Source organism: Sander lucioperca, chromosome 9 (assembly GCF_008315115.2).
Source record: "Sander lucioperca isolate FBNREF2018 chromosome 9, SLUC_FBN_1.2, whole genome shotgun sequence".
In the NCBI taxonomy this organism is placed as follows: domain Eukaryota; kingdom Metazoa; phylum Chordata; class Actinopteri; order Perciformes; family Percidae; genus Sander; species Sander lucioperca.
The window spans coordinates 36,107,418-36,130,174 of record NC_050181.1 but is presented as its reverse complement, the minus strand read 5'-3'; the positions used below and the strand labels follow the sequence as shown (position 1 = coordinate 36,130,174).

The window sequence follows — 22,757 nt, the reverse complement described above, 5'->3', positions numbered from 1 at the left end:
AAATAGAGTCGACTCTGTTCTGCTGCAATAACAACAAACCGTCTATACCGCTCTCTAATCTAAGACTTTAGTCCCTCTGTTGTGAATGAGCTCCATGTCACTCATCAGAAGCCACTCAACAGTAGGCAATACTAGTTAAACAATGTCAGACGTTGACAAAAATCTACAGTAAAGCGTCCAATTCAGTTGAAGCATTCCTGAAAGAGAGAGTAGAACAGTTTGACATTCACATGACTTGTTTCTTCAAAACTTTTATGATTTCTGTCTATTTAAACTAAAAAAAATAATAATTATTGTGCATATTTATCAGTTTTTTGTTTCTGGATGAATGTCATCCTGTCATCCCTGCGAACTATGAGTGGATGTTAGGAAGATGCTGAATCCATGGACTGACCCCTTAAGACATTTATACCTGGGTTGTGTGACTGTGCCGTCTGATTGCAAAGAAAGAAAAAAAAAAAGAGTTTTGATAGTTTTATGTTCCTCAATAATGCCAGTTAATAAAACCTGGGAGGCGCTTCAGTCAATTTGTTGACAAAAGGAACGTGTATCTCAGCTGCTCAGATATTTAATAATATGTGAAGAAGAAAGTGCAGAGATGATACTCAAACAAGAATTCACATTATGGGTTATTCATCCTTTCAATGGGGATCCCTGGTGTAGTGCCACCATCACTGTGGAGGGATATTACAGCTGCAGCCTCAATAAATCATCCACAAGAAAGACAATGGGAAGCTGGAACCCTCCAGGAGATGTTGGTATGTTAATTTTTGAAAGTTGAAGGTTTTCTCAAATGCTGGATACATGTGTATGCAATTTTAATCAGAAGCAGGATTACACACATCTTACACATGCCCAGATTCTATAATTTCACTGAGCTTGAGAGGAGGGCAGCTGCAGTCTGCAGACACACGATGGTGTTGTTTAAATGTGGAGACTGGCTGAGGGACAGAGGGCGCAGCGTGGAGGAGCACATTCAATCAGGAGGCCTCGCCTCGCGTTGGCTTATGATGTAGAAGTGCTGCTATTGATACCAAGGCAACCGTCGCTGGCAAGCAAGAAAGAAGGAAGCAGGAGGTGAATGGAGGTGGGAAGAAACAGGAAGGGACTTGGCAGAAGAAAAATGACATGGTAGCAGGTAGGAAGGGCAGAGGAGGTGAGGCAGATGGGAGTAAGGAAGCAGAGCAGAGAGAGAGAGCTGCTGAGTTGCAAGAGAACGGAGGGTGCCACTTCTCCCTCCACATGCACCAAAGGCTGGGAGCAGCAGCTGAGAGCTCGACAGATGTGGAAAGTGCGAGGAGAAAACAAAAGACAGCGGAGACGAAGATAAACATTGAGCCAAAGGTTAGAGACGGAGGAAGAAGATGAGCAGGAAGACAGCCCTGAGGAGAGAGCAAGAGAACAAGGAGGAATGCGTGGGAAGGAAGATAAAAAGAGGGGAAGATGAAGAGGAGTGAGCGAAGGTAGAGCTTCAGAGACTGAGCAGTGAGGAGGACGGCTGGGATACAAGCTCCATGTCGGCCTAATGGGGGTCAAAGGTTAGCCTTTAGTCCAATCAGAAGGCTTTTGGTCAAAATCACTGTTTTAGTCCAGCCTGGCTCAGCTGAAACTGCCACAGTGACTCCCCGTGAGAGTGGTTTCCACTTACTCATCTAACTCTTGGCAAGAAAGTGAATATGCATATTTCCCAAAATGGCAAACTATTCCTTTAATTTACAAAAAGGACTGGTACATGTTTTTTCATGTAAACTTTTATGTCATGTAAAACGGTAAACTTTTATGTCATGTAAAATGGTTTAAAACTCCTATTAAGCACCATCTAATGATAAACGATACATCTGCACTGCATGATAAATGAAATCATTTTCTGATCAAAGCCTTGTGGTTAGAGTTGTTATCACTCTGCACTGTGGTGAATGTATTGTGGGTCACATGTTTCCCATAAAGCCCTTCATATTAGGATTGCTTGAATTGCATTGGTTTGGCTTCTAAAATTGACAGGAATGTGAGACACTGTGTGATCCCAGACGTCTGCCAGTACATTCCCAAACACTGGGAAAGCTTATGAAACGTGAGAATATGCAACATTCTGGTTTACTGGAGTCATTAAAAATCTGTTTTCCTTGCTTATGAAAGGCAGATGGATAAAAAAAGGCACCATTAAAAAATTAGACAAACTGATGGAAGAGAAAGGTTACTGCACATTGTCATTATTATTCTTTTATATGTTTTGCTTTTTCAATCTGCAAAAAGGAGGCAATCCCTGTTACTGCATGCAGCTTTTTAATGGCTGAACTGAGGGACGTGTGGTGTACCGCCCATTTCATTACATCTGAACAGATTGTCAATTGGCTTCAGGGAATTACTGTCTCTCCTCGGCTGACACCGACAGTTAATCTTCATCTCTAGCTCACAGACAAGGTCAGTGTTCAAACCAACAAGGTTTGTCTTGGCCCGGGACGTCAGGCAGGGACAAAAAAGCCCCAAGTACACAAAATCAGATACAACAAATAGTCCCTCACACTGGAATTGGTTCAGTTCATTCAAACTGTGCAGTAATTATAAAAAGCTATGAAAATGCCCAAACGCCCCGAGCTTGTCGGGCACTGCATTATTTGTAGTAATAAAAAGATTTTCAACACAGTATTCATTTGTGAGGTACGGTAGAGCATTAGAGTGAAGACAGCCTGCAGAAAATACTTTTTATTTTCTCAACAGCTTCCTTTAATTAGACATGGAAAGCCGCTGTGGCACTCATTTAGTTTGAGATGTCTTCTGTGCGTCACCACTTATGAGCCACTGAGAGATACAGTGCGTTTACAGGGTTTCACTGCAACCAAACACTACTGTACACCAGATGCTTGCAGCAGTCACTGCCTCCTGGTTATACCGTGAAAGCTATCAGTGAATTTATTTGCAAGTGTGTTTGTTCAGCTGGGATCAAAGCCTTCATGCACGTCGCTGCATGGGTGTTGTGGAGCTGGACCCTGCTACGGCCTTAAATATTTTATGTTAAAGGAGACATATCATGCTCTTTTTGGGTTTGTACTAGAACATGTTTACAAGCTTTAATGTTTAAAAAACGCAATTTCTTTCACCTGAAAAATGTCGTGAAACGCTCCGTTTTAGCGCCTGTCTCTTTAAGTTCTAAGATTTCTAAGAGTTAAATAGCTTTTAGACTAGACCAAGATAGTATAAGTTGTATTTTTGTCTACATATTTCACTCTATAGACCAAGTTTATTAAAATGGACACATAACACTTATAAGCATGTAACTGCCTTTAAATGTATACTGTATCTATCCAGCGCAGCGGAACAGTTAATTGTCTTCCTCGGGGCCTTTGTATTGACGCATCTGACAAATCAATTGTAATTCAATATTATATTATCTTTTTATTTGGCCTCATTGCGCAAGATGAAATCTTAGAGCATGCTGAGGTAATACTGTAGCTCCTCATCAACTTTAGATCTGCCATGAAACACCTGTGCAAGCTTATGACACACACTGGCCACAAACAGCCATCTAGTCTTATATGAGGGCCAGTTGAATGAAATGTTTATCAGAAATCTGTCTAATGTAATATCAAAGATCACTGTCACTCAGGAGTCCACTTCTCTGTAAAATAAGGGAGAAAGTAAAAGTAAACTTATTGAAAAGGGAACACCCATCTTTTGTCGTAATGGCAAAACAGTGAGCTAATCGTAACAGAGCATTCGCCAAAAATACAACTGAGCTAAAAAACACTTTGGCTCTTGGATCCAGAGACACCTTTTATCTATCTGGCAATGCAACAGCTGTTTGGTGGAAGAACTTGTCATGGCTAATGCTGTTGCTATGAGACAACTGACATCCTATTTGATGTGTGGCATTTTTAGCTAAAAGCTAAGATATCTCAACTTTAGGCGCTCAAAGCTTTCTTTTTCTCTGCTCAAAGCAGCAACAGGATGCACATCAGCATGTCTTTCCCTTTGAAAACTGAAAGATGAAAGATGAAGGAGCCATTAGTCTGAACACAATCCAATAAAAAACTTTATCCATTCTGGTGTCACTTTTTCACTTTAGGTAACCTAGCAACATACATCCATCCCCGACTTTCTACATGTCTGTAGAATATCAACAGCCAGTTTTCCACGAGCAGCTCATGAATTTAGATGCATCATTCAGGTGCAACTGTACCTAAATACATGCACCATGAAGTCCCATCAGTGCCCATGTGTTTGTGTTCGCGTCTGATACCCGATACTGGTATCAGTATCTGTGCATCCCTAATAGACCTAAGCCACAGTAGTTTATGAGATTGCATGACACTGGTTCTTAGTGATGTGATTATGAGTTGTTGTGATCAGGCCAAAGATTTAAGTAACCAACTTTTTAAACAAATATGCTATTTTTTTTTACTTTTTTGGCGTTTTTATGCAACTCAGCCAATATAGGGCGCACGCTCTACCTGTACATGCATTTCTCATTTATTCTATGTGGTAGGCCTGTTTTCGAGCATGTAGCGCAATCACGGGACACCACAGTTATTGAGACACACTTTGCATGATAACATGACCCAGTGACCTAGTGAACCACATATGTGGGCCATCAACATGAGTTAGGAACTTAGGAAAAAAAAACATAAACCTTAGGTAGGTAAAAGAAGGAGATGGAACTGTTCTCTCAAGTTCATGTGAAACAGCTAAAGTAATCATCGATCACTCAGCATCAACAGGGTAAAGGAAGAAAAATTGCTTGTGTTGGACGATGACATCGATTTCAATTTCCTCAGTGTGCGTGCAGAACAGAGGCAGCTCCAGGACATGATGCTAACAACTCCAAATCTGTCTAACCATCCTTCTGTCTTAATTGTGTGAATGCTGATTCAGCAGCATACATTCAATTACAAAAGACATTCAAATTTCAAAATGTTCATCCCTTTAAGGACATTTGTGCTTGTAGTCAACTTTTTTTTACCAATTATACTATTTCAAATATTAAGCTTTTTTTCTTTTTACATTGAAAGTCAATGGAGCAATCATTAAAATCCTCTTCAGGATTATTCCACTTCGAAATGCTACTCCCTAAAGATGTCATTCATAAAATGTTTGCAAAACCTTCAGCTATTAGAAAATGATTCAGCTTTTTGACATCTTTTACAGTTTTTGGTTTATCACTGTTTAGTGCTTCTTTTTAGGTTTAGTGCTTCTTTCAGGTTTCTGCATTATAATGGTTGTGTATGCCTTAGACTGTGACCCTTTTTGTGTGGAGTTTGCAAGTTCTTCCAGACTTTCTTTGACATGCTATACTATGACTTTTTACCACTTTTTCGACATACTATACTATGACTATTTTAGAAATACTATACTATGACTTTTTTCAATATACTATGCTATGACTGTTTTATCACTTTTTTTGACATACTATGAATTTTTTATCCCTTTTTTCTACATACTATACTATGACTTTTTAAATACATTTTGTTCGAAATACTATACTGACTTTTTCGATATACTATGACTTTTTTTGACATACTATACTATGACTTTTTTTTGACATACTATACTATGACTTTTTTTGACATACTATACTATGACTTTTTTTGACATACTATACTATGACTACTTTATCACTTTTTTGACAGACTATACTGTGACTTTTTAACAATTGTTTCAACATACTATACTATGACTTTTGTATGACTTTTTTCGACATACTATAATATAAATATATAATATGACTATGGCTATACTTGACACGACAAGAGAATGATTAGAAGACAGAAGGTTGAGTGTTCAACCCCTATATGTGTTTAAATCCTATATGTGTCTATGTTAAAGATAGATAGCGTAGAGTGATAAGCAAATGATTAGAAGACAGAAGGTTGAGTGTTCAAATCCATATGATTTAGTTAGTTTTGAGGTCCAATACACTAAGCGAAAGAGACCAAACACATACATTTTGTGTGTGGTCAGATAGCTTAGAGTGATAAGAGAGTGATTGGAAGACCGAAGGTTGAGTGTTCTAATCCTATATGTTTCAGTAATTTTTAAGGTCCAATATACTGTGTAAAAGAGACAAATATACCAAAAGCATGAGCTTTTCTGTCAGGTCAGGTATCTTAGGGTCGTAAGAGAATGATTGGAAGACGGAAGATTGTGTGTTCAATTCCTATATCTTTCAGTAAGTTTTGAGTTCCAATATATTGTGTGAAAGACAAATATGCCAAAAACATATGCTTTTAAATCAGGTCAAATAGCTTAGGGTGATAAGAGAAAGATTAGGAAACAGAAAGTTAAGTGTTCAAGTCCTATATACCTTCAAAGCCTGTATGTTTTAAGGTCCGTATTATGGACATACTATACTACGACTTTTTTCGACATACTATACTATGACTTTATCACTTTTTTCAACATACCATACTATGACTTTTTATCACTTTTTTGGAAATACTATACTATGACCTTTTTATCACTTTTTTCGACATACTATACTATGACTTATTTCGACATACTATACTATGACTTTTTATCACTTTTTTCAACATACTATACTATGGCTTATTTCGACATACCATACTATGACTTTGTTATCACTTTTTTCAACATACTATACTATGACTTTTTTTATCACTATTTTTCACATACTATACTATGACTTTTTTTATCACTATTTTTCACATACTATACTATGACTTTTTTTCAACATACTATACTATGACTTTTTTCAACATACGATACTATGACTTTTGTATCGCTTTTTTCGACATACTATACTATGACTTTTTCATAGACGGAGACGGAAGGTTGTGTGTTCAATTCCTATATCTTTCAGTAAGTTTTGAGTTCCAATATACTGTGTGAAAGACAAATATGCCAAAAACATATGCTTTTAAATCAGGTCAAATAGCTTAGGGTGATAAGAGAAAGATTAGGAAACAGAAAGTTAAGTGTTCAAATCCTATATGTGTTCAAAGCCTGTATGTTTTAAGGTCCGTATTATGGACATACTATACTACGACTTTTTTCGACATTCTATACTATGACATTTTTATCACTTATGTCGACATACCATACTATGACTTTTTATCACTTTTTTCGACATACTATACAATTACTTTTTTATCACTTTTTTCAACATACTATACTATGACTTTGTTATCACTTTTTTCAACATACTATACTATGACTTTTTTTAATAATTTTTTCAACATACTATACTATGACTTTTTTTTATCACTTTTTTTGACATACTATACTATGACTTTTTTCAACATACTATACTATGACTTTTTTCGACATACTATACTACGACTTTTAATCACTTTTTTCAACATACTATACTATGACTTTTTTATGATTTTTTTCGACATACTATACTATGACTTTTTTATGATATTTTTCGACATACTATACTATGACTTTTTTATAAATTTTTTCAACATACTATACTGTGACTTTTTTATCACTTTGACTATGACTTTTTTCGACATACTATACAATTACTTTTTTATCCCTTTTTTCGACATACTATACTATGACTTATTTCGACATACTATACACTTACTTTTTTATCACTTTTTTCGACATACTATACTATGACCTTTTTATCCTGTTTTCCCCAGCCCACTTTCTTGGCCATGTATACAGTACATTTAACCAGGTTTCTTTTCACATGTGTGCATGTGCATGACAAAAACTTCAGACAAAAACTTGCTGTTCAATAATGCAGTGGAATGAAAGGAGCCGGTCTTGCATCACCACAACTGTTAAAAAAATGAAGTAATACTTTCAAAATAAGGTCAGGGTAGATGACAATTCTGATTTGGATGTACAGTATATGTCACCAGGTTACAATGCATGTAAATGCCTTCTCCGTTTACCTGTAAAACACTCTGAGTAACCCGGTTTCTAGTGTACGCACTGAATGAAAAAATGGACAAGTGAACGCTCAATGCCACTTACTGAGGAGAGTAAAGAAGAGTGTTTGAGCGAGGCACTCTACCTTAAACGGCTCCAGTAGAGCTGCTCAGTGGCAAACAGCACACATGTGTGAAGGTGGGAAAATTAGTGTGAACTAGGAACTTGCTGGAAAAGAGCAAACTCTGTCAACTTTCCACGATTGAAAGGTTTTTTCAAGGACATAAACAAAACCCATTACATCACGTCTCTGCTTTCTGTTGCTAAGGACAGGATTCCTGAGCGCTAAGGCAAACCCTGTTCACCTGACTAAAGTCATGACTTCATTCTCACAAGACGTGCAAACAGGAAATGTTAAAGAAGTGTTGTCATGGAAACGGTGCAACTTGTCTTCAACAGCAGCAGATGGATACAATTCAGAGCGAGTTCATACGTAGACAGACTGTAGTGGTTCCCCTTTATGGGTCGCAAGAGAGCCGACAGTGGGGAAAGCGGTTAGCTCAAACAGAAAGATGGTGCTGTGGACTATACAGGCTCTTCGGGCCAATAGGTCGCTTTAACTGAACTCTTTGCCTGTAGTGAAACAACTACGTGTTCATTGACACAACTGAAAAAAACACACATCTAATACAGCAGAGCAACAAAAAGTGAGGTGAAGTGAATGACATATTAGGGAGAAGAATGCCAGAGATAGAAAGAGAGAAGGTCGAGAGACCTTTAAACAGAGCCGAATCTATGAAAGCTCACAAAGGAATCCAGCCTAATTGAAGTGTTGATTAGAGGTCGATAAAGATTCGGGATGATTATCTTGCTCTCATTCATTACAGGGACGGGAAGTGATTAGTTTGCCCCGTTAATAATAATGCTGTGTGTAAGTGTGTGTGTGTGTGTGTGTGTGTGTGTGTGTGTGTGTGTGTTGGGAGCGGATTTGGTAAATGAAAAAAACAAAACAGTGCCCGTATGAATCAAAAATGACAAACCTTACATGTCACCATGTTTTTTTCAATGCATGTAAAACAGGTAATAGTCTTTTTCTATCTTTATAAAAACCCTTCTCCAAGGAAGGCACTTGTGTCTGGGAAAAGTGTGGCTCACAGTCTAGTCTGTGGCCGCGTTAAATGTGGGATTTATGGGGTTTGTAAAAAACGACTGCTGAGCTTTTAAAACTCATTTTGGCTCCTCTGCTTTCCTCACTTGCATGCATTTCTTTGAATCTCTGCTGGCTGGTGCTGTGGTGAATCAAAAGGTTTTATTGCTGTTTAGAGTGGGGTTTTTTTTGGAAGTTAATTGCATTCAAATGAGTCTCCCACAGACTGACCTGCTGCTAAAAATGACACAGCTTTTAAGTCCTAATACAGTAAATGCAATACGTTTCCACCAACACCTATGTCTGGATAGACTCTTCCTTTCTGTACGACACACACACACACACACACACACACACACACACACACACACACACACACACACACACACACACACACACACACACACACACACACACACACACACACAGGGTGGAACAGATGTGGGGAAATGGATCGGTTCTGACAGAGAACAGGGATAAATGGTAAGATAATCAGGTGTGAAATCATTCTGGGGTTTTTTTCTGCAGTAATTCAGTCGGCCTTAACTTCTCTCAGCGCACAGGGCAATTTCTGTTTTACACAAAACTAATAGCAGGGCTTTAAACACACTTAATGGTACAGTAGGGAAATGTTAACCGGTCAGCTCCCATAGGTATGTGACTCCCAGGGAAGCACCAGCATTTCACACCTTTTCTCCCACAGTGGCCTTTTAGTCCTTTTCCTTCATCCTTTCCCCATGAGCTCCGTATTATTCCCTCCTTTTGTTGATCAGTCATTGCATAACCATCCTTCTGTCCGCTTATCCCTCTCTACTCCTCCATCTGCCTCCCTCCTTCTCAGTCTCTCTGTGGCTCAGGTTTTATACAAGCAATGTGAATTATAATGTGTGAAGATAAAGTGGCTAAAATGCAATAGTGCAATAAATGGTAATGTCAACTAAAAATGATGCAAAGTAGATCTACTTCCATAGTTCCCTGTGTGTGTGTTTCTGAAGTTCTTCTTTTTCTTATTCAACAATCCAAAAAATGTAGGGTAAAAATATTCAGTTGACAGTTGGTAACTAAGCCAGCATGCTTGCCACTATCTAGTTGCTATCTGGCAGCAGACTGGCAGAAAGCAAACAGTAGATTTGGTGTTGCCCATGGACTCCTTGGAGAGTTAAGCATGTTTGCATGGAGAAATACACACACACACACACACACACACACACACAAAAAGTCCAACTAATGAGCTCTGCTGTTGCAAAAGAATATATTATATTAAAATGTTAATACACTGTATCTCACATTGCATATTGTCTGAGAGACAGAAGCTGATGTAACAGGTCACAACTGTCCTGCAGGTAACACCAACCAAATCACACAAGCAAACCTTATTGCGGTTATTTAATAGATTTTTAAAAACTTGTGCCACATGCAAGGGTGACCAATCAAAACAAGAACCCTGGTTACCCGCTCATCAAACTTTACATTGGAATATAGGCTGCCTTGTTCATTAGTGAAGCAGGTACAAAAGCTTCCAGCATCCAGCTTTTAATATCTTCGAGGCACTCAGGTGAAGGTGTTGGCAGTTGGGTTGCTATAGAGACAGCTCCAGTATATCTGTGAATCACCATCATAATAATGCCACTGTGTTCTTGTACAGCGGCAGGGAGTTAATCTAGAGTAGTTCTTCCAGAAGTGGCTTTCTAAAAAAAGTTTTTCCTAAACGTTAGTCATTACTTATGTTAAACAAGATAAATGTCAAGCACCTGTGCTCATTACTGAGAGCAGGTGCTTGTGTATCTGGCCTTGTGGTGCTTGTAAAAAAGATGGAATGGATCAATAAAAGCCCATTAATGTGGTGGAGTCAGTGAGAAGAAGCAGATAAAACAACAGAATCAGAAAAAAAGTGAAAACTGAAATAAAACAGTTCATTAGGATTACCAGCACATGTATGGAGTCCTAGAGTAACTCTAATCTCGCTTTATTAGGAAATTGGTTTAGACCAGGCTGAATCAAGGATTGTCAGAAATAATTTGAGAAAACCAATTTGACTTAATCTGGTTTTACAAGTATGCAAAGGGTCTGTGTTGCAGTTGATCTGGTTTAAAAAGGCTAGCCTAGAGCTAAACCAGGTCAGTGTTGTAGCCTACCACTAATACAGACACAGGGCTTTAGAAGGTCAATTAAAGTTGCATGAACGACTGAAGCAAAGGCACCACTTAACAGCAGGACTAAAACAATAAGAGCTAGTTGCCGTGTACTTAGTTCTTCTGCTGGAGATGGTGGACGATTCCATTTTTAGCCATTTCAAGCTGTACTTTGTGATTAGTGCTATTTAGCTAATGTTAGCATGCTAACCAAGACGGAGAACAAATCATAAAAATCACATCTTCCAAACATCAGCATGCTACTGTTAGCATGCTGATGTTTGGAAGATGTGATTTTTATGATCACATTATGAGCATGTTAGCATGATAGCGTTAGCTAAGTGTGGCTGTGCCAAAGTACAGCATCACAGAGCTGCTAGCATGGCTGTAGAATCGTAGTCTGTTAAGACCATAGACTGTATAATATTAATGGACAGAGCATGTGTGACGTCACCCATTGGTTTGTGGAGATCTGCTATGAGTTGTCGAGTTTGCCGTTAAGGCAGGTTAAGGGCGTTATACAGTAGCCGCAGCCCAGCTGGCGCGCGCAAATGTGACGTCATGGAATCACCGTAACTATTTATACCCGCGCTGGTGGTAGCGACACTAGTTGCAGTCTTCTCCTGAACAGATGTGGTGCTAACGAGGAAAGGCTACCGACTTTGTTCTTTCTACGGACTAGAAGAAGAAGAAAAAGGTAAACAACGGCAGAACTGGCAGCAGCATTGACGTCAATGCTTCGATTTGATTCGATGACCTACTTCGTCGGATCAAGCCTTTCAGAACTCATCTTAACCCAGTAAGTTTACAAGAGAGACTTGGAGTCACTCTGAGAGTCCTGGCATCCGGTTGCCCAGGAGCTCGTTCATGCTTCCTGTTTCTGCTTTGTTTGCCGCTGAAAAAAAAAGAGTGGTGCGCGACCCCTGCTCGTGCACCACAAATCCGGGCGAGATCTACGTCATTTTGACGTCACGACGGACGTCGTAAAACGGCCATCACACTCTACGTTACGTTACACACTTTCACTGGAAATCACATCATAGCCACGCCCTAAAACACCCCCTGCTTTATCGCCGATTTTAAAATCAACAAGACCATAATTCAAAAAATTAACATCATTCCGTATTGCAGAAGACTTAAAACTAGCGATTGAGACCATAAACTCATTATGAAAATGTTTACTGAGGTAATAAATCAAGTGAAAAGTGGGTCACTTTGTCATAGACTTCTACAGAAACTGACCTCTTTTGCAACCGCACGTCGCCTCCTGCTGGAATTCAGATAGAACGCAGGTTTAAGGCACTTCCGCATTTGCAGCACGTCGCTGAACTGGATGCTTTGTCCATTAATATTATACAGTCTATGGTTAAGACAGTGCTGTGCTTCTCAAAGGGGGGTACGTATACCCCTAGGGGAAAATCTGGAGTACTGCAGGGGGTACGCAGGATTTGTTTTCCCAATGTTAACTTAGAAAAAATATCAGTTATGCATAATTCCTAAAACAATTGCAATAAAATAATGAATTTAGAGATGGATTTTAAACATTTGAAATAGCATTTAAGTGTTTTTCTACAAGGTTGTTGTTTAGTAAATCAGACACTGATAGTGCAGCGCTGTAATGTAGGCATACCTCTTTATAAAAGGCTCTTTTTTGTTTTTTCTACAGAAAAATGTTTTGCGCTGGTCAATTGATACATAACTAAACTAAATTATTAATATAAGAGGGTACATCATTGAAAAATGTTTGAGAATCACTGTGACTAGATAGTGATACAGATATTGATAAAAAAAAGAGGGTAATACACGTGATCTGCTTATGATGATGATTACATTCTTTAAATTAAGAAATATGCTTCTTTCCTTAAATCAAATATTTGCTATGAGTCCTACAGCAGTACACGTTGTGTGTGAATATGCATCTAAAACACTAATTCATATTGTAGCACTCTTAGTTTCACTAATCATTCAATGTTTTGGCCTGCAGCTCTTTATTAGCAGCCAGTTTCTCCGCTGCCTCCGTCCCCTCTGAGCAGCCCTCCTCTTTCAACCCTCCATCGCTTATCACTTCATGTGATCGTCACAGAAGGGACACCAGTCATCAGTGACTTTCAATCAGCCCACTCTTTACACCTCTCTTCTTCATCTCTAACGTCTCTCCTTTCTTTCTTTGTGTTTTATCATCACGTCTGTCACTCTTCACTCCAGCTGCCACACTTTTATCAGCGATTAGCCGCACATCTCACTGCTGCCTCTGTCTCGCAGTTTGTATATACTGTGGTGTATTTATCTTTTCACATCCTCTCCATTTTGGCCTCTTTTTTCCTTTACTGACTCATGCTTTATTCATGCGCTCTTTTTGTCAGTAGGCATCTTTTTGGAAAGCTACAACCCTAGACATCATAAAAAAATCACTATCTTCACTTTTTAAGCTTCCTGTTTTATAAATGTTCCTCTGTTTCCCCACTGCTATTCTTTCCTTTTCTCTGTCTCGTTTTATGTGTTATGTTTTTCCTTGCCTCTTTTCTTGTCCCTTTTCTCTATTCATCCCTGCCATTAAATATTTGATTACGAATGCGCTGACATGACACCACTGTTCCCCGCTGGAGCCGAGGGTGTTCAGATCTCAAAGTAGAGGACGAAGAAGGAAACATGAGGCACTTTCAAACATACATCTGAGCCTTTTTTGTCATTTAATCATGCAGTTTCAGAACAGCCAATCATTGACATTTATTAGATTATTTCAAGAATAGCAAGGTCACAGAACATAGCTGCAAAGACATCCATCCAACAATCAATTTTAGGAGAATATCGGTTGCTTCCACTCAGACTGTAAATTAGCCGCGATAAAAATGAGCACAATCAGTCTGTAATGTGTTTTGTGTAGTTTATAGTGCAGGCATTTTAGGGGGAAATTGGCTTGAGTTTGCATTTCAAATTATCAATACAACCTGAACTTTGTGTTGGAGCTACTCGATATCAGGGTAGGGTAGTCTAAGAAAAACACACTGCATATACTTTTGTGTGTCTGTACAATGCGTGGGCACTAGCAAGAAGCTGCTGATGGCTTGTCTAAATGTGGAGGAGCCAACACTTCAGGGGAAACAAACAAGAAAGAGAAAAGAAAGCAGCCAAAAATAGACGGGCATGCACATGGGACAGTAAAAAGCAAAGGGAGACAAATCAGGGAGGCAAAGCAGAGTACAAGCCATTATGCCTGCAGCTAGCATCTTAGCTAAGTTAAGCTAAAAAAACTACCCCACTGACCTACATATCACACAGCCAGCAGTTTAGTCTGAAACTCTGAGCGCTAGCTTGCTAACCACCGGGCCACCACTAGTAAGCTGAGTCACTCTGTCCAACAGGAAGATTTATAATTCAAAGACATTAACACACCTGTAATGGAACAGAGTGAAACGTAAGTGCAACGAACCAAGCAGAGCTGAGGTAAACCTAACCTTCTGGAGATAAACTGGCTTTAAAGGATATGTTTACCCAACTCAAAACATCTTCTTTCTTACTGTAAGTGGCATCTAGACATGTAGATAGTTTCGTTTTGTGAACACCTTGACTTGAATTTCACAAACCGAAAAATTACACAAAAAGGTACACAGGATTATCTGCAAAACTCCATGTGGACACTTTTATTTGGGACTATTTCTTCAGTAGAAAGTAGTACCAGAGGGAAATAACTCTGGTACTACTGAAGGAGACTGGAAGGAGATGTTGCTGTTGAGTTTTCCTTCGTTTTGAGCAGCACAAAACTTAAACACTAAACTTCATCTTCATTGTGTTGAGGTGGCATCAGCAGTCTGGGAGATGAATATCTCAAAACCTCAGCAGATTAAACCAAAAACATCACAAGGGGAACTGAGAAACGTTTTTTTGTGATTTGGGTGAAGCAACAAACAAATTCATATCTAGAACAAACACTACAATGTTTATAATGGAAACTATTGAAATAATTTGTATTTGTAAGTGTACTGGGAAGCTGATATATTGTGTCAGCGAAAACAACAAACCCAGGAAGATCTCATTTCAGATCAGTTTGTTTTTCCAACAATGACTAATAACTAAACCAAGTGTTTATTATTATACATTATATTATATATTATTTAGTAGCAGAACGTATCTGTTCTGGTTCTTGTATGTGCTCTACTGTACAGTGGAAAGACAAAATGACCATAAGTGTGCAGGCCAACCCTCCATACTGAATGTAACCAAAGTACGTAGGGCTGGGCAACATATCAATATTATATCAACATCAACATATAAGGCTAGATATCGTCTTAAATTTTGGATATGGTAATATCGTGATATGATACAAGTGTTGTCTTTTCCTAGTTTTAAAGGCCCTGAACACCCACACAGTTGTTTCCAGTTAACCTGGCTGATTAGCCCTCTTCCCAGGAGTGTGTGAGTGTGTATAGACTTTTTCACATCAGACATTTTGACTTGTCATAGTAGGAAAAGCACAGCTGAAACTGATAACATTAACGATGGCTCAATTCCATCAAGTGTCCCAGTAAGCTATTTCAGTGAGTCAGCATGCACAATACCAGGGCCTCTCCTAAGTGGAATGCAGCCATCATTAATGGTTTTGAATATACCTGTGCTTTTCCTACTATGACATGTCAACATGTCTGCTGTGAAAAAGTTCTATAGACTGATTGATTGTCATCTTCCTGAGTCTCTTGTTAGCTTTGTTGCTCCTGCAAGGGCAGGACAGACGACAGCTTTATCATTCTTATTGGTAGAAAATATTTGTGATCTAATAAATTCCCATCCAAGCTCCGGCCCACTTTCAACCTGAGCGGAGTCGAATCAGCCAGATTAACTGAAATCACCTGTGTGGGTGTTCAGAGGCTTTAAAGGCTGCATTACAGTAGAGTAATGTAATTGTCTGAATTCATCAGATTCACTAGCTGTTTTATTATTTGCCATTATTAGTCATTACATCCATGTTATTGGTGATTATTTATCAAAACTCTCATTGTGTCATTGTTTTGTAAAAGCATCAATTGTCAACAATACAGTATCGCCGCAATATCGACATTGATGTAAATGGTCAAGAATATCGTGATATTTGAATTTTTTTCCATATGGCCCAGCTCTAAAAGCGTGTTACCGCAGGGTGCTATGGCCTTCATGTAAACTAGCTGGTCATGAATGGCTCCCAGTGTTCTGTAGTTTGGGTGAACGGGTGTCTGCATGCAGCAGCAGCAGCAGCAGCAGTGGTGGCAGCAGCTGCTTTAATTCTGACCTGGAGTGTGTAAGCTCATGTGTTGCAGACTAAATAGTAGTGAAGAGGGAGTGAGGTCAGGCCAGTTTACAGGGGGAAAAAGTGGGTTGCTTCTCGTTGACAGATCTGCTGGAATGTGTCGTCTGAATAAGCCTGCAATTGTGATTTTAACTATGAAGAATCAATTACAAACAACTGCAAACAAAAACCCAGCGTCAGTATTTGTGTCTGCATGCTGCAGATGCCACATTTCTTTCAGCAGAGTTGGAAGTCCAGCAACTTTATGGTGTGTGTTTGACATTTTTCACACAATGCAGTTAAAATAGACAAAGCAATGGTGCAGAAATGTGGGGGTGTTTTCAGTTTTCAAACATAGAGTATGATAATTTTTTTATCCGAAGCTGATCAGCTGAGTGTCTCATTCACATCATCCCACACAACTGCACAGCTCTGCTAGCTCTCTGCTTTCTGTCCTTATTGTTCACACACTCCCTCTCACTGCCTTTGTATTCTGGCTCCATCCTCCTCCTGATAAAACTTCAGTATGGGCCTCGCTACTTTTAGGATCTTATCCTGGTTTGAGTTATTCTTCCTGTCACTCTCTTTCTCTCTGCCTGTTTTCTTCCATTCTGTCACTGTCTCTCCCTCATCTTTATTTACTCGCCTCTCCCTCTTTTCAACCCAACTTCCCTGCTCCACACCATTTTCTCCTCTCTTTGCTTCCCTCACTCACAGTCTCTGAGACGGTAATGATTGGTCCGTCATCTGGTCAGCTGAACTGTCTGAGCCTGAAACTGGTTTGAGCGTGTAAATCATATCGCAGCTGATAAACCTTTAATGTTAACTTTTCAGTAACTGGGTTAAAAAAAACCGCACTGACATTAGCTTCACAACCAGGAAAGAAATGTAATCATTCAACTGATGTTAAAACCAATCTCCCAAATTTGATTTACAAGGATGTCACCTGATAGTATAGTCATATGTGCCAAACAGTGGCCTCTAATGGTTTAGAAAAAGGTCATTTCGTTTGTGCATTAGTTAATAAGGAAGGCAACATTAAACTGGCAGATTATGCATTAGAGTCTGGTGTGTGTGTGTGTGTGTGTGTGTGTGTGTGTGTGTGTGTGTGTGTGTGTGTGTGTGCGTGCGTGCAAGTGAGTGATATGCACACATTAGACCAGGGGTCTTTAATGTTTTTTAAGCCTAGGACCACTTAACTGAGAGAAATGTATCAGGGACCCCCTACTATACGGTATATATATTGTATAACATTTAGTTGCATATTAAACTGTGCCTACAATAACGTGTAGGACGGCCTAAAGCCTTTATACATACCTTTTTTGTGCATAGAATACCAAGCTATTAAAATAATAATTGTTGGCATGATTTTATAAATCATGTTTTAATGTTACACATAACATGTGGCACAGTGAATCCTTAGAATAACTGTATGTGTGGATGGCCTTAGTGACTACCTTAACTATAGGCCAGTAAGCCCATCATTAATGTTTTTTTCTCACAAAAAGGATGATTTATGGTTGCTAATACTATGTTAGATTCATTAAAAGACATTTTCATTTTTGAAAAAAATAGGGCTGTCAAAATAATTATTAATTAATTAATCTGTGAAAAAATAATGCGTTAAAAAAAATAACGCAGATTAATCTTTTCCATATTGACGTTTGACCCGGAGCTGTTCTAGCCACCATTGGACTGTAAAATGAAGGAGGGAGACGAGAATGTGCTGCCTGGATCATTAACTGGAACATTTACTTGTAAAAATCTTCTTCCTGCCAACCCTGGCTACCGAAATCTGGTGCCACTGATATGTCTGCGCTTCTCTCTGATGCTCTGAAGACGATACAGGCAACACAAACACCGCTGCATGTAAAGCTAGTTAACATTATACTCGACAGCAGCTAACGTTAGCCTACCACTAGCTAGTTAACACTATACTCGACAGCAGCTAACGTTAGCCTACCGCTAGCTAGTTAACACTATACTCGACAGCAGCTAACGTTAGCCTAGGTTCAGGCACCGTTAATTATGTATGCAATTAATTTCGATTAATTAATCACAGAGTATGTAATTAATTAGATTAAATTTTTTAATCGATTGACAGCCCTAGAAAAAACGTTCACAAAATCAATAATTTGGTGGCCCCCCTGCAGTAATTTTGACCCCCTAGGGGTCCCGTTTTGAAGGTCTCTGCATTAGACAGAAGCAGAGGAAAGAGTGCTTCAAGGTAGCAAAATAAATTAGTTACACATAGCAACAATTAAGTGAAATATACATTATCTGTCAAACAGGGATCTGTTCACCTCTCGATGGAAGAGGAGAAATTCTTCAGAGCGCTGGAAGGATGAATAATTTACATCACATTTACAGGATAATGCAGTTTCAACCTCGCTCAGCATTTATTTGCATTAGTGCAAATACTTCCCTGACCCAGATTGCTTTGTGTGATCTTCCCAAAACTACCATCAACCTGGAGCACTGCTGGTTATAGGTCTCGCCGGTGTGTGTTGTGTTACTGCAGGAATGGGAGCAATGATCTAAGGTGGAGCAAAGTGACGATCAACTGGCCATGGTGCAGCCGGGCCTGAGCCAGAGTGATGTGAAAAACAAGACAGTTTGCTGCGAGGAGAGAGACGCTGCGTCTGTAAATCTCTGTTTAATACCCTGCAGTCATGTTGTTTCCCCTCACAACAATAATAAATCACAAACAATCCAATAGTCACTTCCCATGGGAGGGCCTGTAAGATAAAGTCATTACTTAACTACCTAGAGGATTTTTCACGACCATGCACTTATAAACACACAGAACAGATTTATACGTTACACTCATTTAGGTTTAAACTCACACATTTAACAAACGATACACCAAATACCAGGGAAGAAAGCAGAAAAAAACCCAGCTATATGATAGAGTGTCTGTTAGCTGACCGCATACTGCTACGTTGCCATTCACACACAAACACTCCGACACTCACAGACAGACGGCAATTATGACTTCATTGTCACTATCTGAGTCATCTGCGAGGCTGGTAAGCCGATTCAATTCAAAACTGATACTGAACCAAGCCACTTCACAGACTGTGATCATACTCAGTTTGCCCTCTCTGCAACAAAGAGAGCAGCCCGAGGCTATTTATCTCACCTCTGAATCTGGAGATATTATTCTCATTACAGTCAGAGCAATGACTGGAGGAGTAATAACCCCCAAAAGACCTCTCAGCTATGAATATGGTTATGTGTGAATGGAATGAGAAACCAAAAGTATTATTTCAAGTTTGGTGGTCCAAATGGATTTCCCCTACCTGTGGTCTGTCTCTCAAGTAAGCCTTTGTCTTGTCTTTCTGCACACACGCACACATTTTTTTTGTTAATGAGTTTCGGAATGAATAGTTATAGCATTATAAAGTACCTTTTTAGAGTGAATTCTGAAATTGAACAGTTTAAAGGCCTGGTCAAACGGTAAAATAATTTAACAAAGTCATTTAATTATGTGATCAGTGGATTCGAACCAAAAAGTTCAATTATTATGTGCGATTTATATAATAAACGATTCGATACGAACAAAGTAAGCTATTGTATCTTATTAATTAGCTGTGTCACCACCCACCTTTTTTTTTAACAGTCTTCTGTCGCAGTATAATTTTCTCCATAACAGAAGAATGGTTTGTAGACAATTAGAAGACAGGAGTCGATATACAAACACTGTCTTTTGAATAAACTGTGTGACCTCATTGAACTGTTAGCAATAGACAAGCTTGCTAACAGACAGTTAACAAGCTTGTTCGCGGCCGAGCTAACGAGCTTACTGAAGGACAGTTAAAGTGCCCATATTATGAAAAAATCACTTTTTCTGGGATTTGGGGTGTTATGTTGTGTCTCTGGTGCTTCCACACACATACAAACTTTGAAAAAAATCCATCCATGCTGTTTAGAGTGAGATACAGTTTCTGAATGTGTCCTGCCTTCAGTCTCTGGGTGAGCTGTTCAAAATCGGCACGGCTTGTGACGTCACAAGCCGAAACGAGCAGGCTAACCGCAACCATTAGCTCGTAGCGTTAGCATGCTAATGCTAACGCTAATGCTAACGCTAGCATGCTAACGCTAGCATGCTACCTCGTTCTCAATAGCAAAGCACTGCTACAACACACACAAGTTCACCATAATCTACAAAAGAACTACTTCCATGTGCGCCCTCATTTAGAAGTCCCCCAGCTAATCCTGCCTTGTAACTGTCCGAAGTTGTAGAAACAGCCTTTCTTTTACTGTCTATGGAGCTAGCTAGCTGACATGATCTACATCTGAGCTACTGAGCATGTGCAAGTGTAATCAAAGATAGTACAGAAGAAGAAGAAGAAAAGAGGTCTCACTCTGTAGCTAAAACAGAGACCAGCTGAAAAGAGGATCTGCAGCAGTGAGAGAGAGCGGTGCAGTACAACAACAATATGGTGTTTTTTGAAAATCAAACCATGTAAACCTATTCTGGTACAACCTTAAAATACAATTATGAACCTGAAAATGAGCATAATATGGCTGCTTTAACAAGCATTTCTCCCTCTTCAGTAGAACTCTTTATTGAATTAAATGATGTGCAATCCAAAGAAAGAAGCTTGAGTAGTTATTGTGACTGTCTAGCTCTAGAATATTCCTAGCGTCCTAGCATGCCAGCACCAGCAACGGTAGTTGATCTAGTCCTGTGAGTTTTCACTATGTCACCAACCTACCGTAAACAAATATTTAGCGATGCGCTGATTCATTTCACTGTGACACAATCTGGTGTGACTGGACCTTTACTCTTATTCATTGTTTTGTGCTCTGGTAGCAAATACATATTTTTAAAGTTCTTGCTGTCTTTCTGTGTCTGTCTGTCTGTCTGTTTGTTATACACACACACACACACACACACCCCTGCCTGCCTCCTTTCCTCCACCAACTCCCTCTTTTCCTATTCCTTTAGATACACCTATCAGGATGAGCCTTTCAACCTTCACTCTCTTCCATGCATTAAGCTGTGCACATTTTTAGCAGTCAAACCTCATTTCACAGCATGAAGTATATATACGCTTGTAGAAGCGAGGGCTTTGAACACGCTCAATATTCTCTATTTTCTCCTAGGTGGCCCATCACACGGACTCGCTGTGAAATCCAGCAGATGGCTCCATAAATGTGAAGTGTCTGAGGTGAGGTGCTTTCAACAGCCAAAGTATGTACTTTGAACTAGGCATGAGTGTAGGAGATTACCAGCCATCACACATACAGTCAGGCAGGACTTAAACTGGAGGTTAAGAATTTCAAGTCTTTGAATTTAGCCACGTCTTTTGTGTTTCATTCTGATTCACATTCTAGTTGGCCGGCTGCAGTTTTTTTAAGATCAAAAACATAGCTAGGATGAGGCCTGTGACCTCTTTTTAAGGGTGTAGAAAACAGACTCCTGATGTTGTGGAGGACTTCTAAGAAAAGGAATTTGAGGTGATTGGGCAAAAAAAAAAAGAAATGAGAGATATCACAAACTCGAAGAGAGGGAGAGATGGGTTTCCTCTCAGTTTTCTACTGGGTAACGGGGGAAAAAAACACCCTGTTGTGATATCAAATAATACCCATGGGGTTCTGAAAACACAGGGGGAGGAAGACGGCCAGAGTCAGATCATAAGCGTGTTTTCACAACACACACTTTCCCTCCCTGGCAAGTGTGTGTAGGTGTCCATGATGTGTGTCTAAGAGCTTTTCTAACAAGCTGTTCAAAGAGTCACTGTTTAGACTGCGATGGGGGGAGAAGCCTGTCTCTTCTCTCATAACACACACATGTAGAGAGACAGTGGGAGTCAAACAGAATGTAGCGTCTCCTGGGAACAAAACACACCATATTCAAATACCTCAACCCCAACATCCAAACTGCTCTTTATGCACTCATCTCCTCTCTCTCATATCACTGAAAACAGCAGTTTCACACAGACACAACAACCTCTATATTTATAAAGAAAGCTGTTGCTACAATTAGGAACTAGGGGTGTCAATCACACGTTTCTATCATGATACGATATTATCACGATTCTTTGGACAACGATACAAGATTTACTGATATCAAAAAGTCTGCCACGGTACGATTTCGACTCGATTCAATTCAGGGGCCTGCGACCGATATGAGACGACACATAAGCCCATTTAACACAATCAGTTACATTTATATATATTTACAAAAAGCAACTAAAATATGATTTGACAATTTTATTACGAGCTCTTCCAGACATTTAAATTAAAAACAAACTACTATTTCTAATAAAAAGAAAATGTATATGTATATATTGATGATTGCGTCTATATATCGATCTAGATCAATGTATCGTTACACCCTATTAGGAACCAGTCAGTGCAGAAAAAACCCTTC

At 39.2% G+C, this 22,757-nt stretch overlaps 1 protein-coding gene across 5 annotated transcripts in view; it reads right to left on the bottom strand.

Moving 5' to 3' along the window:
* The window catches only part of LOC116037304 (SPRY domain-containing SOCS box protein 4-like), a 97,587-nt gene that overhangs the window by 15,098 nt on the left and 59,732 nt on the right, over nucleotides 1-22,757 (bottom strand). The window lies entirely within an intron of this gene.